The sequence below is a fragment of the Myotis daubentonii genome, chromosome 1, assembly GCF_963259705.1.
Source record: "Myotis daubentonii chromosome 1, mMyoDau2.1, whole genome shotgun sequence".
Taxonomy (NCBI): domain Eukaryota; kingdom Metazoa; phylum Chordata; class Mammalia; order Chiroptera; family Vespertilionidae; genus Myotis; species Myotis daubentonii.
Genome location: NC_081840.1, coordinates 191,841,478 through 191,861,054, shown reverse-complemented (window position 1 = coordinate 191,861,054; position 19,577 = coordinate 191,841,478).

Genomic DNA, 19,577 nt, shown 5'->3' with positions numbered 1-19,577 from the left:
CCTCTCACATACTGGTAGCCCTCAGGCGTTGACCCCCATCACTCTCCAATCGCAGGATCGGCCCCTTGCCCAGGCCTGACGCCTCTGGCTGAGGCGTCCGGCCCGGGCAGCGGGGACCCGCAGCTGCAGCGGCCCCGCGATCGTGGGCTTCGCTTTAGGCCCAGGCAAGGGACCCCTAGCTCCCGGGACTGCCAGCTTCGACCGTGCCCAGCTCCCATCGCTGGCTCCACCCCTACTTCCTGCTATCACTGGCCAGGGCGGAAAAGGCACCTGATTCTCCGATCATGGCTGGGGGGCAGGGCAAAGGCGGCCCCAGGGCCGCCTTTGCCCTGCCCCCCAGCTCTTAGCTCCCCCCTGGGTTTCTGATCACTGTCAGTGGCAGGGGGCTTCTTCCTGCTTTCCCTTTCGCCTCCCTGCATTGTGCCTACATATGCAAATTAACCGCCATCTTGTTGGCAGTTAACTGCCAATCTTAGTTGGCAGTTAATTTGCATATAGCCCTGATTAGCCAATGAAAAGGGTAGCTCGGACGCCAATTACCATTTTTCTCTTTTATTAGTGTTGATTCTTTACACCATTTGTCCTGATTGACCCAATCATAGCAAGAAAGGAGAGGTAATATATCTTCAAACCTCTGAATATCCCTCCTCCCTCAAAATGTGGCTTTATCTATTCTGTAAGCTCAGTTCCCTAATTATTTCATACTAGTGGCCCAGTGCACAAAATTCATGCACATTAAAAGGGGATTAATTAGAGGAAATATTTTAATATTGCTATTTGCATTTTCTCTATAATAGAAATGTCAGAGATGAAAGAAAATTAGTAAAATGTATATGAAAATCTTCCTCCTATCAGAGTCTCAGGCATGCCGTGGGACCCAGAGTCAAGTTCCTGCTCACCCGCAATCACGCAAGACCCAGACCTGGCTGGCCCTACCCCCATTGGGCGAGATCCAGACCCAGCCAGCCCCACCCCCGTCAAGCACCACTGGGGGGGGGGGGCACAGCCTTAGGTCCCCTAGCCCAGTTCCAGGCTGGGATGCATCTTCAGGTTCCCCAGCCTGATGCCCAGGGGGGTGCATAGCCTCAGGGCTCCCATCAAACCCTGCTGGGTGAGAGGGGGGGCGCAGCCTCAGGTCCCCTGGTGCACACAAGGCGTGGGGTGCAACCTCAGGTCCCCTGGCACACTCTCAGGTCACCCGGCCTGGTGCCGTGGTTGGGGGTGCGATCTTAGGTCCCCAGGCCTGGGGCAGGGGTGCAGCCTCAGGTCCCCTGGCCCGGAACCAGGGTGGGGGGTATGTCCTGAGGTCCCCCAGCTGGGTCCAGGGTGAAGGGCACGCTTGGAGGTGCCCCGTTAAGCCCTGTCAGCGGGGGTACGGTCTGAGGTCCCCTGTCAAGCCCCGCTGGGCAGGGGCACAGCCTGAGGTCCCCCATCCAGCCCCACCGGGCGGGAGGCACAGCTTCAGGTCCCCTGCCCCAGCCCGGTGCCACGCAGCCTTAGGTCCCTGATGATCACTCATTATGGCTCGTTACGGCTCGTTACGGGATCCCCACCTCCACTGTGGGCGTAGCCATCTTGTGATGGTGTGATGGTGTGAGGGTTAATTTGCATATTGCCTCTTTATTATCCTAATATAGAAAAAATAATTCAGTTATTATAATTTAGACTATTGTACCTAATCTTATATGCTAAATTAGAGCTTATTAGGATCAGACGACCACCACAATGCTAGCCAGGAACAGTGTCAAAGAATTAGACACTTTGCCTCGGTAGGAAAGGAGGTTATTCTCCCTATCTACCTTGCAATGAACAAGTACACACTCCTCCTGGTGTCCTGAAAAATCACTGTCCCAATAATCAACTGCTTTCTGATGCAGTTTGTCATTGCCCTGAACAGACATGGTATGCCAAGTGAGAAAAGAAAACATGAGGCCTAGATCTGTAAATTCATTTTTTTCTATGATGAAATGTTTAACATTTATTGAAGTGATTTTCAAAGATCCACAGAGTCAACAAATTTTGAGTGATTTCTTTTTCATCATATTAAATTCTATAGCTTTCTACTTTAATATTTAAAAACTATTGTTTAAGATTGGAAAATATATTTTCTAAAATGCATTACTTCATCACTGATTCCTAACTGATTCCTGTTTCCAACTTTTAACAGTTTACTTTTTCTAAAGTTTTGTGATGTAGTGTTCCACTTTTAAAAACAATAAAAAACTTTCTCATCATAAAAATGTACTGAGTTTCTTATGGTTTCATTCTGCTTAAGAATGATAGAAAACAACGAATATAGTATTTTGATCTGAATCTATATCTGAAGGTCTGACACTATTTTTATTTTCTGTGAATATGTTTCCTCCTTGAGAAAAGAGACTGACAGGCCTATTTAATCTTATATATCGGCCACAGTGATAACTTCCTAATAAATATTTCGTAGTGTTTTACTGATAAAGAAGATAAACGTTATGCAAAACTTGGCACAAACATGATTCAGGAAAGCATCTTCTGAAAAATAAAACACCTGAGAGCCTGTGCACCTGAGAAGACAAGCCAGACAACTCATTTATTGGGTGATGTTACTCTGGGTTTCTATGATGTTCTGCTCGCTTGTGGCCTTATAGTGAAAGACATTGCTCCATTTATATCTGTTAATAAATAAATAGTTTCTCATACTTAGTCTCAGGACATCAAAGCAAAGTCAACTTTTAAATGTATATCAAGAACTCTTTTTACGGGTCTAACACATCATATTTATATTGCAACAGAAAGAATTTAATTGAGAAAAAAATGTCTGGCTGTATAAATGTGATTATTGGCAAAACTAAAATATAATCTTCGAAATAACTTAGACATTCAAAATAGCATTCCTTCTACCTGGAGATCTAACTACTACTTGAGGATGATTCTTCATCATTGGGAGATGTCAACAGTTAATGATCTAAGTATTTGTTTTAAAAGTTAAAAAGTACTGCAAATCTCTTATGATTGTTATCTTCTAAAATGTTTTATTTCTTAGAACATTTTACAGGTCCTTTTTCTGGAGAAAACCTCCAGCTAAGATAAGCTTATTAGCTCATTCTTTTGGTACAACATCCTCCTATATATGAACACATGATAGATAATAAACTTACCTTTTCCCTTAGAGATATTGAGGTAGGAACAACCTAAATATTTAACTTCATCAGTCTTTCTCAAGAAATTGAATTAAAAAAGTATTAAAAATATTGAACACAGAATATGGCAGAAGAAAATGTGTTGCATAAAGAAAAAAAGTTAAGTATGAAAAAAAAATCCATTGCCAGAATCAGAATAAAAACAATAGAGTGTTGAAATTTAGACTTTTAAAGATAAATGGAACAAACTTGAAACTTATTAGAGTTGAGATAGATTTCTAGAGGTAGTACCCATGTAAGAGGATTATACTTTTTATTCAGGGTTATGCTCAAAATAAGGGATAAGAGAGCCCTCATTCTTTAAAGATCTATTTAGTGATTTTATATATGTACTAGTGGCCTGATGCATGAAATTTGTGCACTTGGGGCGGGAGATGGGGTCCCCCAGCCTGTGCCTTGTCTCAGTGTGGGAGCCTTGTAATCTATTGCCCCAAAGATGTAGGCCTCACCCACACATCTGGGGCTCCTCGATGGATTGCCCCAAAGAGGTAGGCCTCACCCACACATCTGGGGCTCCTCGATGGATTTCCCCAAAGAGGTAAGCTGGAGCCAGAGGAGGCCTGCGGACCTCCCAACTGGGCCCACGGTGGAGGGGCCTCTCCACGTTATATATTTGACAGAATTTTTTTTCCAAAGCACTATATATGGTGCAGAGGTAGGTGGCTATAAATGATAATTACCAAGTGATCATGAACTTCATAGTTTTATATATTTCAACATGAGCTTCTGGCTATTAGCTTTTTTAAATATATATATAAAAAAGATGAAATTATATTACATGATACACATACTCAGCATCCTGTGTATTTCTATTTAAATATGTACAAATGCAATATAGTTTCCCACCAACAAAGATTGAAATAGTGGTTTACAGTGATAGTATTTCAGCAGCATTTAAAAGTTATTAACTCCTCACAGCTTTTCACATTTCCCTCACAGTTTAAATTTCTTAGAAACAGGTAAAAGTTATTTTAATAAGAATAGATATATTTTATGATTATCAGCATTTTTCTTCTAAAGAGTAGATAAATAAAATGACCAACCTCAAGACTTATTAAACTAAATTAACTAAACCCAGTATTGGCCTCTACTGAATATTGAGCTGAGCAAATCTTGTCTTTAAATCCTAGAATTTAAGAAAAAATGCATATGTGTGTATATACATACACACATCAACATATTTCTATTTAATGTCTTGAATTTATTATACATTTTAATTAAAGGTTATCAATTCTAATCACCCAAATTAAGTTTAAACTTGAGAGTGTGGTTAATTTAACCTATGAAGAGGTAAAGAGGACTAGGATCTTATGTGAAAGACAAATTATGTTGTTAGTTTAGATTGAGCAAGTACTCAAATAAATTATTATTAACACAGAAGCTAAGGAAGAAATTAATGAGGCTTGTGCCTATAACACTCTGTTCTAGGAATTAGGATTTTGTAAATAATCCAAAGATAGAAAAACATTTGAAATGGTCAGAAAACAAGAAGGGGGAAAAGGAAAAACAACAGAGGAATTCATACTGATATGGTGGAAAATGAGGAGGATTACTAACGTTGAGAGCTTTGAGGCCTGGCCTCATAGATATGAAAGAGAAATAAAGACATAAGTTGACCAATGGCTCTTTTATTTTTTTATATTTTAAGTATCCATAAATAAAGTTTTATTGACACACAGAACACCCATTTGTTTATGGATTATCTAGGCTTCTGCCTACAGTAGCAGAGTTTATTAGTTAAAACACACACTCTATGGCCCACAGAGCCAAAAACATGTACAATCTAGCCCTTTGCAGGAAAAGTTTGTTAACCTCCACCTTAAATAAATCACAGAATTTTTTCAATATAGTAATATTATAGGTAAACTATGAATAAATGTAATGACTACCTTGGGGGTGTAAACCCACTTTAGGACCAGATAATGGAAAAATAGTTGTGTGTGTTTTTTTCTTAGCCAGAGAGGACTAAACTAAATTAAATTGAACAGAAGAAGAAAACAGAGCTCTCATAAACAAAAAACCCCAGAATTTCCAGAGAAAAACCACATATGAAAAACATGTGAGAGCCTTCCTCTTAAAATTACAGGTAAGCAGTTAATAAATATTTTGGAACCCCCACAAAGGCTGGAACAGCTTATCTCATTAAGGTATAGTTAGGTTTGATGATAAGGGTGAGGAGAGTGAGTAGGGCAGCATAGTTTAATCCAAGCATTATCAGAGGAGTTTCAATATGACAGTGGAGTTGGGGTACTGCAGGTTACTATCTATGAAGAAAAAGGAATGTGCCATGTAATATTGTGAGACTATAACACAGAAGGAATGTTCAAAGAAAGTGAGACTAAATGATGGTGGCCAAGAAAGGAATATAAAGATGAAGTTAAAGGAAGTGTAAGTATTGAACCCATCAAAGGTCATGTTTTAAGTGGCGGTACACAACACTGGGTGAGCTAGGATTGCCATACACACCTTGAGCAGCAAGAGTGACCCTGCCAAGCTCTTTCCTGGGAATTGCATTCAGCATCTCAGCATCAAGCCACCATAGCTTTTTGATCTGTGTCTGTGAGCATCTGTGCTTTATCTTGATTTCTTGTGTTCATCTGTTAACAAGATGTGTCCCAAGTTAATTGCTTCTTTGCTATGGCATTTTAATTTAGGAAAGGTTTCATAGAAACTCTGGAATTTTGCTTGGGGGGGACCTGTATTTCAACTTTATAAAGCATATATTGGAGTGTGTGAAACACACAAATTATTATCTATTTTACTGAGCAGCTGAAGAAATACAGAAGACAAGATCTTCATAGGAGAGGACCTGGTCACAAAGTTGAGAGAGTAAGTGGATTATCCATATAAATATTAAAATCAACAAACTGGGTGCTAAGGAGTTTTAGAGTAGGTGATAGTGATCCAGATGCTAAAACTTCACTAAATGAGGGAGAGTGCTTCCAGGTTTGGAAGATGTCTGCAGCAAGGATAGGGGGTCAGTGGTAGAGTTTGATGAGATGATCAGAATCAGTGCTTCGTAGTAGAAGAAGGGAGATTCATCTAAAAGCAGCAATGGAAAGTAAGGGTGTCATACTCCAACTCCAGCCCCCGGATGGCAGGGGACAAATAACACAACCATCTCTTGAAAGCTGCAAGAGAAGAAGAAAGTTAAAGGAAGAAGAAAGTTAACCAGACTTCAGTTAAAGGAAGAAGTAGAAAGGAACCTCAGAGAGGTTGAGAAAGGAGAGGTATTTGCAGAAGACTATGTATTCCAGTGGGAAATTTTGAAGAGTTTCAGAAAACGGGAAGAAGTTTGTTAGCATTGCTATTATTGACAGAGTGTGTGTCACTATGAAAGTATTTCTATTGTTGCTATCTTCTTTGTAGTTTTCCCTTAATGTTCTTTGGATATACACAGGTTGCATTTCTCTAACAGTTTACGCAAAGGACCTTTGCTATTTGGAATTTTAGCATTCCTGGTTAAGACTAACTTTTTCATCTCATTAAGGTATCATTAACATGAATACATTTATTAATTCAGCAAATGCTTAAGTGCCTCTTCTGTGTCATAATTTATGACATTACTGGTGAATAAGACAGTGTCTACACGCATGGAGTTTATGTTCAAGTAAGGAAGATCATTAGTAATCTGTAAGTTTTTGAAAATAGAATTTGAATTACACACATAATAATGTAGATGCATAAAAACTTAATAATAAGTCAAATGACTGGCATCTTTATTTATTTTTTTAAATTTTGATGGTCAATATTGCCTAAATACTTTATGAAAAAATATCCAATATGGTGATCTTTCTGAATTTGGATTTTAATCAAATTATTATTATTCCATTTAACCAGAACTTACTCTATTAAATTCTCTCCTTGTCCCCTGATCCTTTATTTGGTTCCAAAATTGTCACTGGTCAGTGAACACATGTTGAATAAATAAATGGTTATTTTGCTTGTCTTAGCATTGTGGAGCCTACATTGAAAACAGTATTTAGCTCAATCAATGTTAGAATGAGTCTAACTAAACCAATTTTGTCCATTGCAATTATAGGTCCCAGACTACACAGGATAATTCTAAGGCACTTCCCATATCTGGAAGAGTAAACAGTATTCACTTTTTCTTTGCTGTTTGGGTAGTGATAAGCAACTTAGAGGTGAGATAAGCAATAAAGCTACAACAACACTTATCTGAAGTGGCCATGGGGTGATAAGTGCAGAAGAATTGTCTTTAGTTGCAAAAGTGTCCAGTACATTTACAATATTATAATAAAACAAGAGGCTCAATGCATGAAATTGGTGCAAGAGTAGGCCTTTACAGCTGCAGGGGCTGCTTGGATCCCTCCCTCACATCTGTGGGTGGCTGCCTCTATCCCATGGCTGCAGCCCCAGCTTCGTCCTGGAAGGACGTCTGATCTAATTAGAATATTATACTTTTATTATTGTACTAGAGGCCCAGTGCATGAAATTCATTCATGGGGACAGGGGGTCCCTCAGCCCGGCCTATACCCTCTCCATTCCAGGACCCCTCAGGGGATGTCCGGCGGGATCAGGCCTAAACCAGCCATCAGACATCCCTCTCGCAATCTGGGACCACTGGCTCCTAATCGGTCACCTGCCTGCCTGCCTGATCACCCCTAACCACTCTGCCTTCCTGCCTGGTTGCCCTTAACTGTCCTCCCCTGCCATCCTGGTAGCCCCTAACTGCCTCTGCCTTGGCCCCCGCCACCATGGCTTTGTCCAGAAGGACATCTCGGAGGATGTCCAGTCTAATTAGCATATTACCCTTTTATTAGTATAGCTATTAACACTACACTCTTATATAGCAACACAATGCTGTTTATAATATAACTAGAGTCCCAGTGCACAAAATTCATACACAGGTAGGGTCTCTAGTGGCTGCCGGCTGCCGGCTGTTGGCTGCTAGCCAAGTCTCCCTTCTCCGGCTACTGGCTGCCAGCCAGGGCCTCCCTTCATTCAGTGCCACCCCCTGGTGGTCAGTTATAGTGAGCAATCGAACCTCAAAGGGACACTTTGCATATTAGTCTTATATATATACTAGAGGCCCAGTGCACAAAAATTTGTGCACTGGCGGGGGGGGGTGTCCCTCAGCCCCACTTGTGCCCTCTCACAGTCTGGGACCCCTCGGATCGGGAGGTTGCGATGCCACCCTCAGTCACGCTCAGGGTAGGGCTGATTGGGAGGTTGGGGCGCCGCCCCCTGTCACACTCAAGGCAGGGTCAATGGGGAGGTTGCGGCGCCACCCCCTGTCACATACAGAGCCAGCCGATCAGGGGGTTGGGGTGATGCCCCCTGTCATGCACAGAGCAGGGCCCATCAGGGGGGTTGGGGGTGTGCACCCTGTCACACACAGAGCAGGGCCGATCAGGGCTTTGGGGAGCTCTCCCCTGTCACACACAGAGCAGGGCCGATCAGGGGGTTGAGGAACTCCCCCCTGTCACGCACAGAGCAGGGCCAATCAGGGGTTTGGGGAGCTCTCCCCTGTCACACACAGAGCAGGGCCGATCAGGGGGTTGAGGAACTCCCCCCTGTCACACACAGAGCAGGGCCGATCAGGGGTTTGGGGAGCTCTCCCCTGTCACACACAAAGCAGGGCTGATCAGGGGGTTGTGATGCCACGCTCAGTCACACTGAGGGTAGAGCCAATTGGGGGTTTGGGGTGCCGCCCCCTGTCACACTCAAGGCATGGTTGATGGGGAGGTTGGGGCGCCACCTCATCACCCACAGAGCAGGGCTGATCAGGGGGTTGGGGCACTCCCCCCTGTCACACTCAGGGCAGGGCCGATGGGGAGGTGGCGGCTCCACCCTGTCACACACAGAGCAGGGCCCGGGGGGGTGGGGGGGGGTTGGGGGGCCGCACCCTGTCACACACAGAGCAGGGCCGATCAGGGGGTTGGGGAGCTTCCCCCTATCAGGCACAGAGCAGGGCTGATCAGGGGGCTGGGGCACCTTCCCCTGTCACAAACAGAGCAGGGCGGATAGGGAGGTTGTGGCCCCGTCCCCTGTCACACACAGAGCTGCAGGGTGATCAGGGGGTTTGGGCGCTGCCCCCTGTCATGCTGTTCCAGGGGCCAGGTGGCCTCCCGGCTCCGCTGATCTCGGAGCTGGGAGGCAGTTAATTTGCATATTGCCCTGATTAGCCAATGGGAAGGATAGCGGACGTACAGCTAATTACCATGTTTCTCTTTTATTAGATAGGATAGATTAGCACACATGTAAATCCATGATGTATATGTCACTTTATTTTTTTAAATCTCATTGAAGAACTCACATTCTAAAGAAGAATTTCTAAAAATCTTTGAGGACACATCAAGTGAAAGAAAAAACTCTGAATGTGCAAAATCAATAATGTTAAATACAGTGAAGGATGCTAGCTTGGGAGCTGAAGTTGGAGCTTATGAAGTCTACATAATTTATGTCACAACCAAAAGCTTATTAAGCCATTTGGGGGCAGTCTGGATGTTTCTCTCGACTTCATGATTTCTGTGAAGGAGGTGATATTTTTTAGTATAATTTCAAATGGACACTGATTGCCAAATCCCACATCCATTCCAAAGTCAGATGGAAAAGCCATTCAGCAGCCATAGAAAAAGTCAGAGAGGGACCAAGAAGTGACAAAAAATAATAAATAAGCAGCAAAAAAAATAAGCCAGTGTGATGTAAGGCTGTGGTCATTCTGAAGATGCTGCTCTGGGAAAAACAAACAAAACTTTTCTTTAGAAATACCACTGATGAAGAGAGAAGTTACAATGTGAACTTTAATCAGTTGTGAACTGACTGAATATTTACCAAGCTTGAACTAAAAGCCCAGAGACAAAGAGCATGCTGTCTAGTACAGCAATTGTGGGTGAGCCAGGCAGGGGCTAAAGAAAAGGAAAAATAGCTAGAATCATGATAATGAAGGATTCAATTTAAAGAGTGTTTTTGTATTCAGTTATTTATGCTATAGTCACCATCATAATAAAAGATTGAGTTATAAATAGATGTATTTTCATAAGACAAACATTCACTAATAATACAAATTCTTTCAGTTTTATAATGTTTCACAAACACTACGTTTAAACATTTTAACATCCATATGAAGCTGACAAGCCCTAGCTGGGTAGCTAAGTTGCTTAGAGCGTCATCCTCATATGCCAAAGTTGCGAGTTTGATCCCCAGTCTGGGCACATAGATGAATCAATCTCTCTCTCTCTCTCTCTCTCTCTCTCTCTCTCTCTCTCTCTCCCTCTTCCTTTATCTCTCTGTTTAAAATCAATAAATAATAAAACGTGGAGACAATTGTTTTTTTTGTTTTTTTAAAAAGAAACTGACATTTTGTCATTCTCAAATGAATATCTATTTTTGTTTTGTTTTCTATTTTGCTAAAGAAGCCATAAACCCTCTGCATTTTGTTTCCAGTTCCTTTTATTGGTATTTAAAACATACGGAAAAATAAGTCATCATGTAGCTTCCTGGATATTTCCTCATTTGCACCTTTATGTACTATGCCAAAGACTATTCCAGAGGATGTAGCTAAGGAAAAGAAATTCATATATTGTTTAGATAAAATAAATGTTATATATAGTGTATAAAAGTCACTCTCATAAATGTTTGTATGATTAGGAATTGTTTAAAATGCCAGTTATACATTACTATGAATATTTTCTTGAACTAAAAATATTTTCTCTGATAGTTAAATATTTTTCAATCATAAAATGTATCACTTATTTCTATACTAGAGAGGCCCGGTGAACAAAAATAGTACACTGCCGGAGGTGGGGGGGTCCCTCAGCCTGGCCTGTTCCCTCTTGCAGTTCAGGAGCCCTCGGGAGATGTCAGACTGACAGCCAGACATCCTTGAGCATTGCCGCAGAGGTGGGAGAGGCTCCCGCCACCACCCTGAGCTCACCAGCCATGAGCCCGGCTTCTGGCTAAGTGGAGCTCCTGCATTGAGCATCTGCCCCCTGGTGGTCAGTGTGTGTCATAGTGACCGGTTGTTCCGCATTTGGTCTATTTGCATATTAGCCTTTTATTATATAGGATTTACTGGAGTAGATTTAAAAATTGATTTCAATTCTTACTCCTCACACCTATGCCATGACTTTATCATGAAAAAATGTATACTTTCCTACTTCTTAATTTTGGGTTTGGTCACTGAAAATCTCACTGACCTATTTGGACCAATGGCATATTAGTGGATGCGATATGAACAGAAGTCTGAATTAAAACTGTGGTAGAGTTTGGCTTCTTGAACTTCAGGAATACCATGCATATACCACAGAAGCAGAGAGAGGTTTACCAAGGATAAGTATTCCTCATGAACAAAAAAATATTTTGTTAGACTAAGATTTCAAATAATTACTACAGTTACAGTCAGCCATCAGCACAGCAAACTAAGCTATACACATTAATTTGGAGAGTAAATTAATAATTTCGCAGGATCATTCAACATCACATATGAAGCAGTGTATCTTCAACCTCTCCAGCATCACATATCCCAGCTTCCGTTTAAAAGATAATTTCCTGTGATTCTAAAGATATAGAAACAGAATGTTACCTTACTTTTTCTATTTTGAGTGACTCCTTAGATTTTGTATTTGTGTTCAACAAGTTTTAAAGTGGAAAAAAAAATTTTGATGGGTAAATATTTTGCTTATCAAATACTGTTTAGTTTTAAAATACAAGTTCTTATTAAATGTAAATATTATCCAGTCAATGTATATATTAATATAGTGATGTTACCAATTAATACACGTTTACCTCATAGCTATTACTAAAAATTATTTTGTACTTTAAGGGAAGAAGCATGTTAATAACAAATACTGTTGATTTATCAAACATGGTAATTAGGTTCCTGGGGAAGAATTTCCCCACACAGAGCCCCTTCAGCCTCCCTCAGAAGGAACCAATCTGGTCTGAGTCAATCTGACGGACAGGCAATTCACATAACAGTGAGTGTGAGAACAGAGTCTTGCCTTTACAACCCTCAGTGTTATTTAGAATTATTGTGGCATTAGTATACTGAGACATGTACTGTCTTTTGAGACTTTCATTTATCTATGGCTCAAATTGTTTTATCCTCCATTTCACCTTATACAATGTCTCAATTTAGACAGGTCTGAGTGATTATCTGTTGATTGATTGATTCTCAGTCTTAGACTGAAGGAATTTACAATCTCTCAGAAGAGAAAAAAGCCCACGGGAAAGTTATAGCAATGGAAGATGCTGTGTGATTGTACAGGTGGCGTGCACATGATGAATGCTATACGTGTGTTAAAGGAAGGAAAGAAAATATAGTGTTACTGGTGGCTTTTGTGGAAGAAAGTATAGAATTGGTGAAGTCTATTAAAAAACAAGCTTTGGGCCTGACGAGTATGGCTCAGTGGTTGGGCGTCGACCTATGAACCAGGAGGTCACAGGTCCATTCCTGGTCAGGGCACATGCTTGGGTTACTCAGTGGGGGGCATGAAGAAGGCAGCTGATCAATGATTCTCATTATGAATGTTTCTATTTCTCCCTCATTCTTCCTCTCTTAAATCAATAAAATACATTATAAAGAATTTTTTTGGTTTCTATTTAAAGAATTGATTGAATGCTTACAGAATGGGGGAAGGTATGTGAGAAAATGAAGTCTGTAACAGAGGCATGACTGAGCCTGCATTCTCAGGGATGGGTGTCGTGGAGGAGGTATCTTCAGAAACAGGCTGCACTGGGTTCAAGTCTTGCCTCTTGCCCACTTGAACAATTCAAGGAATATGACTTACCACTCAGGGTCTTTGTTCTATTCTATGTAAGTAAGATAAACAATACTTTCTTAGTGGGACTATCTTGAGGATTTAGAGAGATAGATTACAGGCCTATTGTATACATTAAGAAACTATTAATTTCCACCATTCACTTTATTTTTTCTCTCATGGTCCCATATATTCAATTTTAGCCCTATTGCCTTATTTCCATTTCTGTGCTAAAGCATATGTACATTTCTAATGTTCAGTTTACCTTGGGACTATGAAACTGAGAGAAATGGTGCCATAAAGCTGGGAGATCAGTACAGGCATGCCTTGTTCTATTGTGTGTTGCTTTACTGCGCCTCACAGATACTGTGCTTTGTACAGAGTGAAGGTTTGTGGCCACCCTGCATTGAGCAAGCCTATTGGCACCATTTTTCATACTGCATTTGCTCACTTCATGTCTCTGTGTCCCCTATTGGTAATCCTCCTTATAGTCAAACTTTTTCTTATTTTTTACATTTGTTATAGTGATCCACGACCAGTGATCTTTGATGTTATTATTGTAATTGCTTTACCATAGAAGACAGCAAGCTAGTCCTTAAATGTCATCTGTGTTCTGATTGCTCTACCAACCGACTGTTCCCCCTTCTCTCTCTCTCTCTCCTCAGGCCTCTTTAGAATATGAAACAACAATATTGAAATCAGGCCAATTAATAACCCCGCAGTGGCCTCTAAGTGTTCAAGTGAAAGGAAGACTCACAGGTCTGTCCCTCTAAATCAAAAGCTAGAAATGATTCAGTTTTGTGAGGAAGGTACATCACAAGCTGAGAGAACCCAGAAGGTAGTTCTCTTGCATCAAACAGCCATGTTGTGAATGCAAAAGAAAAGTTCTTGAAGGAAATTAAAAGTACTATTCTAGTGAACACAATAATGATAAAGCAAAATAGCCTTATTGCTGAGAATAGAGAAAGTTTTGGTGATCTGTATAGAAGATAAAATAGCCACATTCCCTTAGCCAAAGCCTAATCCAGGGCCTTAACTCTCTTCAATTCTATGGAGGCTGAGACAGGCGAGGAAGCTGTGAAAGGAAATTCTGAAGCTAGCACAGGTTCATGAGATTTAAGGAAAGAAGCTAGCTCCATAACAATAGTGCAAGATAAAGCAGAAGTGCTGACGTAGAAACTGTAGCAAGTTATCCAGAAGACCTAGCTAAGATATTTAATGAAAGTGGCTACATTAAAAAAGAGATTTTCAATGTAGACAAAAGAGCCCTAGATTGGGAGAAGACGGACTTTCATAACTAGAGAGGAGAAATCAATGTGTGGCTCTAAACCAGTGGTTCTCAACCTTCCTAATGCCCCGACCCTTTAATACAGTTCCTCATGTTGTGGTGACCCCCAATTTCATTGTTACAAATTGAACATAATTAAAGCATAGTGACTAATCACAAAACAATATGTAATTATATATGTGTTTTCCGATGGTCTTAGGCGACCCCTGTGAAAGGGGCGTTCGACCCCCAAAGGGGTCGCGACCCACAGGTTGAGAACCGCTGCTCTAAAGCGTCCAAAGACAGGTTGACTGGCTCTCTTGTTAGGGGCTAATACAACTGGTGACTTTCAGTTGAAGTCAATGCTCATGTACCATTCCAAAATCCCTAGCTCAGTGGTTCTCAAAATGTGGGTCACGACCCCTTTGGGGGTCAAACGACCCTTTCACAGGGGTCGCCTAAGACCATCGGAAAACACATATATAATTACATATTGTTTTTGTGATTAATCACTATGCTTTAATTACGTTCAATTTGTAACAATGAAATTGGGGGTCACCACAACATGAGGAACTGTATTAAAGGGTCGCAGCATTAGGAAGGTTGAGAACCACTGCCCTAGCTAGTGCCCTTAAGAATTATGCTAAATCTACTCTGTGTGCTCTCTAAAAGCAACAAAGGCTGCATGAAAGCACCTCTGTTTAGGACACGAATCACTGAATATTTTAAGCCCACTTTTGAGACCTGCTCAGAAAAAAAAGATTATTTTCAAAATATTTCTGCTCACTGACAATGCACTTGGTCATCCAAGATGGAGAAGTACAATGAGATTCATGTTGTTTCCATGCCTGCTAGTGCAACATCCCTAGCAGTGTCCCTGAGATAGAATCTACTCCTGGGGAAAATGCTATGAAGAGTGTTGAAATAACAAGTGATTTAGAATATTTCATAAACCTGGTAGATACAACAGTGGCCGGGTTTAAGAAAATTAACTCCAATTTAGAAAGAAGTTCTACTGTGAGTAAAATGCTATCAAATAACATTGCCTGCTATGGAGATGTGGATCCTGAAAGGAACTGTCAATCATTGCAGCAAACTTCACCACTGTCTTATTTTAAGAAACTGCCACATCCAACCTTCAGCAACTGCCACTCTGATCAGTCAGCAGCCATCAACATGGAGGCAAGATTCTCCACCAAAAGAAAGATTATAACTTAATGAAGGCTCAGATGATGGTTAGCGATTTTTAGCAATAAAATATTTTAATAAAGTTACATATATTGTTTTTATACATAATGCAATTACACATTTAATAGATGATAGTATAGTGTAAACCTAACTTTTTATGCCCTAAGATAGCAAAAAATTCACGTGACTTTGTTTTATTGCTATGTGATATTTACTATTTGTAGTGGTCTAGAACTAATTCCGCAATATCTCTGAGGTATGCCTATATATTGAATGAGATTCTATGATTCTCTTAGAAAAATGTGACCAATGTACCTAATAACTGTACTCTAAACAGTCATACCCAGCAAGTCAGAGTCTATGGAATTTTCATGTTTCCTCAAGTGTGAATGATTCAGAGTGGTTACTCACAGGCAAGAAATGGAGAAGCCCTCTGTGTGTCAAAATATTTCTTCTTGAGCAGCTCAGTAAACTAAGAGAGGTGGAAGCAAAGGGAAGCAGTAGAGAGTTAACAAAGACTAGGCAACAGATGCAAGCAGACACATGCACCCTCACACTGGAACAGTATCTTATCACAAGATTTTCTTTGAGGTTTAAAGGCACTGAGATACATTCAATGTTGCACTGAAAATAATTCTGTTGTGCAGAATGTGTTCTTAGAGACAGACACATTTACAGCATGATTTCTAGGTCAAGACCAAATGCTTTGAAAGAAGATAATTTCTGCATCTATATTTTCAGTTATTGTAATTGTTGCTTTGCCTCTCTATAAATATATTTATAAAATATTTTATAATAAAATAACATTTAAAAGTTCTTAACTTGTGTCTCAGAAAAGCATTAATTTTATTTTGGAAGACACTGAATTCAGAAATAATTTTTAATCAAAATTATTAACACTTGTTCAGAGGGTAGAGGTTTGTCACATACACAGGGTTACTTCCTATATTGGTCCAAAATGATCACACAGATTAGAGTATGAACAAGAAATATGCTAGAAAATCACTAAGAGTAACTACCCATATCATATTTGATTTGGGGTCTTCTGAAAAATTAAGATAAAAGCACAATATAATTAAATCAAAATAAAAACATAAAACACTAAGCTGAATTCAATACCACAGATCTACAAATAGCATAGTTTCATTCAACATCTATTTGTTATAACAGTGATGATTTGTGGGAGGAACTCAACTCTTGCTTATATTAATTAATCTATGATAAAATTTTTGTTATATGTTGTTCCACCACAGCTCCAAGAAAGAATATATGCACCCCCATGTTCATAGCATTGCAATTTACAATAGCTAAGATCTGGAAACAGCCCAGATGCCCATCAGTAGATGAGTGGATAAAAAGCTGTGGTACATCTACTCCATGGTTATCTTACCCTTTGAGACAGCATTGAGGGACTTGAAGAGTATTGTGCTAAGCAAAATAAGCCAGTCAGAGAAAGACAAGTATCACATGATTTCACTCATATATAGAATGTAATGAACAAAATAGACTGATGAACAAACTAGATCCAGAGACATAGAATCATGGCACAGACTGTGGAATCTCAGATGGAAGGTGGAGGTGGGTGGGTGGGTGGGTGGGTGGGGAAGAGATCAACCAAAGAATTTGTATGCATATATGCATCACCCATGGACACAGACAATAGGGTGGTGAAAGCCTGGGGTAGGGGTAGGTCAATGCGGTGGGGGGCGTGGGGAAGGGGACATATGTAATGCTTTTAACAATAAATCCTATATAATAAAGAAGTGATATGCAAATTGACTGTCACACCCTTACACAATATGGCTGCCCCCATGTGGTCAAAGATGGCTGCCACAAGATGGCCAGAAGGGGAGGGTAGTTATGGGTAATCAGGCCAGCAGGGGAGGGCAGTTAGGGCCAACCAGGCCGGCAGGGGAGGGCAGTTAGGGACAACCAGGCTGGCAGGGGAGGGCAGTTGGGGGAGATTGGGCCAGCAGGGGAGCAGTTAGGCATCAATAAGGCTGACAGGGGAGTTGTTAGGGGGTGATCAGGCTGCAGGCAGAAACAGTTAGGGGCAATCAAGCAGGCAGACAGGCGAGTGGTTAGGAGCCAGCAGTACCAGATTGTGAAAGGTATGTCCTACTGCCCGTCACAGTCGGACATCCATCGAGGGGTTCCAGACTGGAGAGGGTGCAGGCTGGGCTGAGGGACAACAACCCCCCCAAGTGCATGAATTTCGTGCACCAGGTCTCTAGTATTTAATAAAGAAATTAAAAAATCAGTTGTTGAAATGAAAATAAAAAGTTTTCTAAGTCACTAAATTACGTGAAAATCTCCCTGAAGGCAGGAACTTTTTCACCAGCACCTATTACAAAACCCAGCACATAGTTACATATAGGCAGAATTTAGCACATATTTCACTCATTGACTGACTTACTGACTGATATAATGAATGAATGAATGAATGAATGAATGAAACCAAATATATTTTGGAATATCTTAAACAGTGCATATGAAGCATCTAACCCAGAGTGAGTAGAGGTCATAGAAGTTGGGTGACAGTAATACATGTGCCATTAAACTGCTCCAGAGAAGTTTTGTGAAATCCAACTCTATTGAACTTTGACTGTATTTTATCCTAATTCTCTTCAATACAGGCATTTCTTTTGACAGAGATACTCCATAGATACTAAAGAATAATTGAAAAGAGATATTAACATGTACCCTCTGAAATGTTAACATTGCATTTCTTATAGAAAGTTGCATTTAAAACCATAACACTTTAAGAATGAATATGTAGCAGTTGATAATGTTGAGTGTTCCAATCTGTCTTCCTCCCTGGAATTCTAACCATTGAACAAGCAACCCTAATTTACCACTGACACCATTTATTACAAGCCTCCACCTAACAATCCATTCCCTTTTAGTGTCCTTTCTTTTTACTTACTTACCTTGACGGCCTGTTTAGTTCTGAGTTTGCCTTATAGTCCCCATTTGCCATTCAGCCAAGTGGCTAGTGTTGCCTGAAGGGGGATCATCATCCATCACCATCAGCAGACTGCACACTATGCTTTCCAAATGCACAGTGCACTTCAGTTTTTACATCCCCGATGTCTGTGGACTCTCTGCCAATAATTCCTCTAATATTTAAGGAAGCACCCAAAAGTTGGGATGTTTAAATATCTGGCTTCACAAGAAAGCAGGTGCAACAAGAGAACAAATTCTAACTTTGTGTCTTTTCTCCTTTTGGTGGATGAGTACAGTAATAAGCTGGAAATTCTTTGTCCTTCAGTAGTAAATTACCAACCCTGTACTGACATTAATCTCCTTAGTGTGAAAAATTGTATTTTTTTCTAAAGATGCAAAGTTTTAAATCTTTCTGGTGAAAGGAGTTTTAGGTCCTATTAATTACTCTGATCACTTATATGCAACATAGTTGAAGTGCAAGCTATTCTCACAATGGGGTCTTATTTTGTATCTAGAATAGAGTTCATATTGTTAAATAAGCATTAATTATTTTAAACATATGGTGCTTTCTATTTTTATTTTTGCTACAAATACCTGACCTGAATCTATGTACATTGTTGCAGTCTCAGTTGACAAAGATAAATTCAAAGAGAAGAAAGTAGCAGTTTTTGTATAGGCTAAGTTACAATGCTTATAAAGAAAAGTGTACTAATCTGAAGGGAGTATGCATTGAATATTGGGAGATTAGTTTTAATTGGCAAAGCTTGCCAGGTAATATGTGCTTCCTAATAGTTCCATATGATGAAATATTAAAGTGCAAGAAAAATTATTTTCAAATACATTTGTAGATGCCACTTTTTAGAGTTGCTTGTATATGGCCTAAATAAACGGAGTAATTGCCCGATTTATTGTAAAACAAAACAAAACAAAACAAAAAATAACTTTAAATAATGGAAAAAACACCACAAATATTTTTTCTAAATATTTATTTATTTGGTTGATTGATTATAAAGGTAATCTAAGAAATAACTCTATTTCAAAACTGTTTTATAAAAGATAGTAATTTTCTTAATATCCATGTACATTAAATAAATTTTTATTAAATGTTCATGTAAGTTGTTCAGAGCATTAAAAATAATCTAGAACAAAAAATATTCTAGTTACATATTCACAAACTTTAATTTCTTGGTCATAGTTGTCTCTAATGCTATTAGTTTTAAAAGAAAGTTTCTGAAAAATATAGTGTATTTTTTGGTAAATGGGTTCTTATTT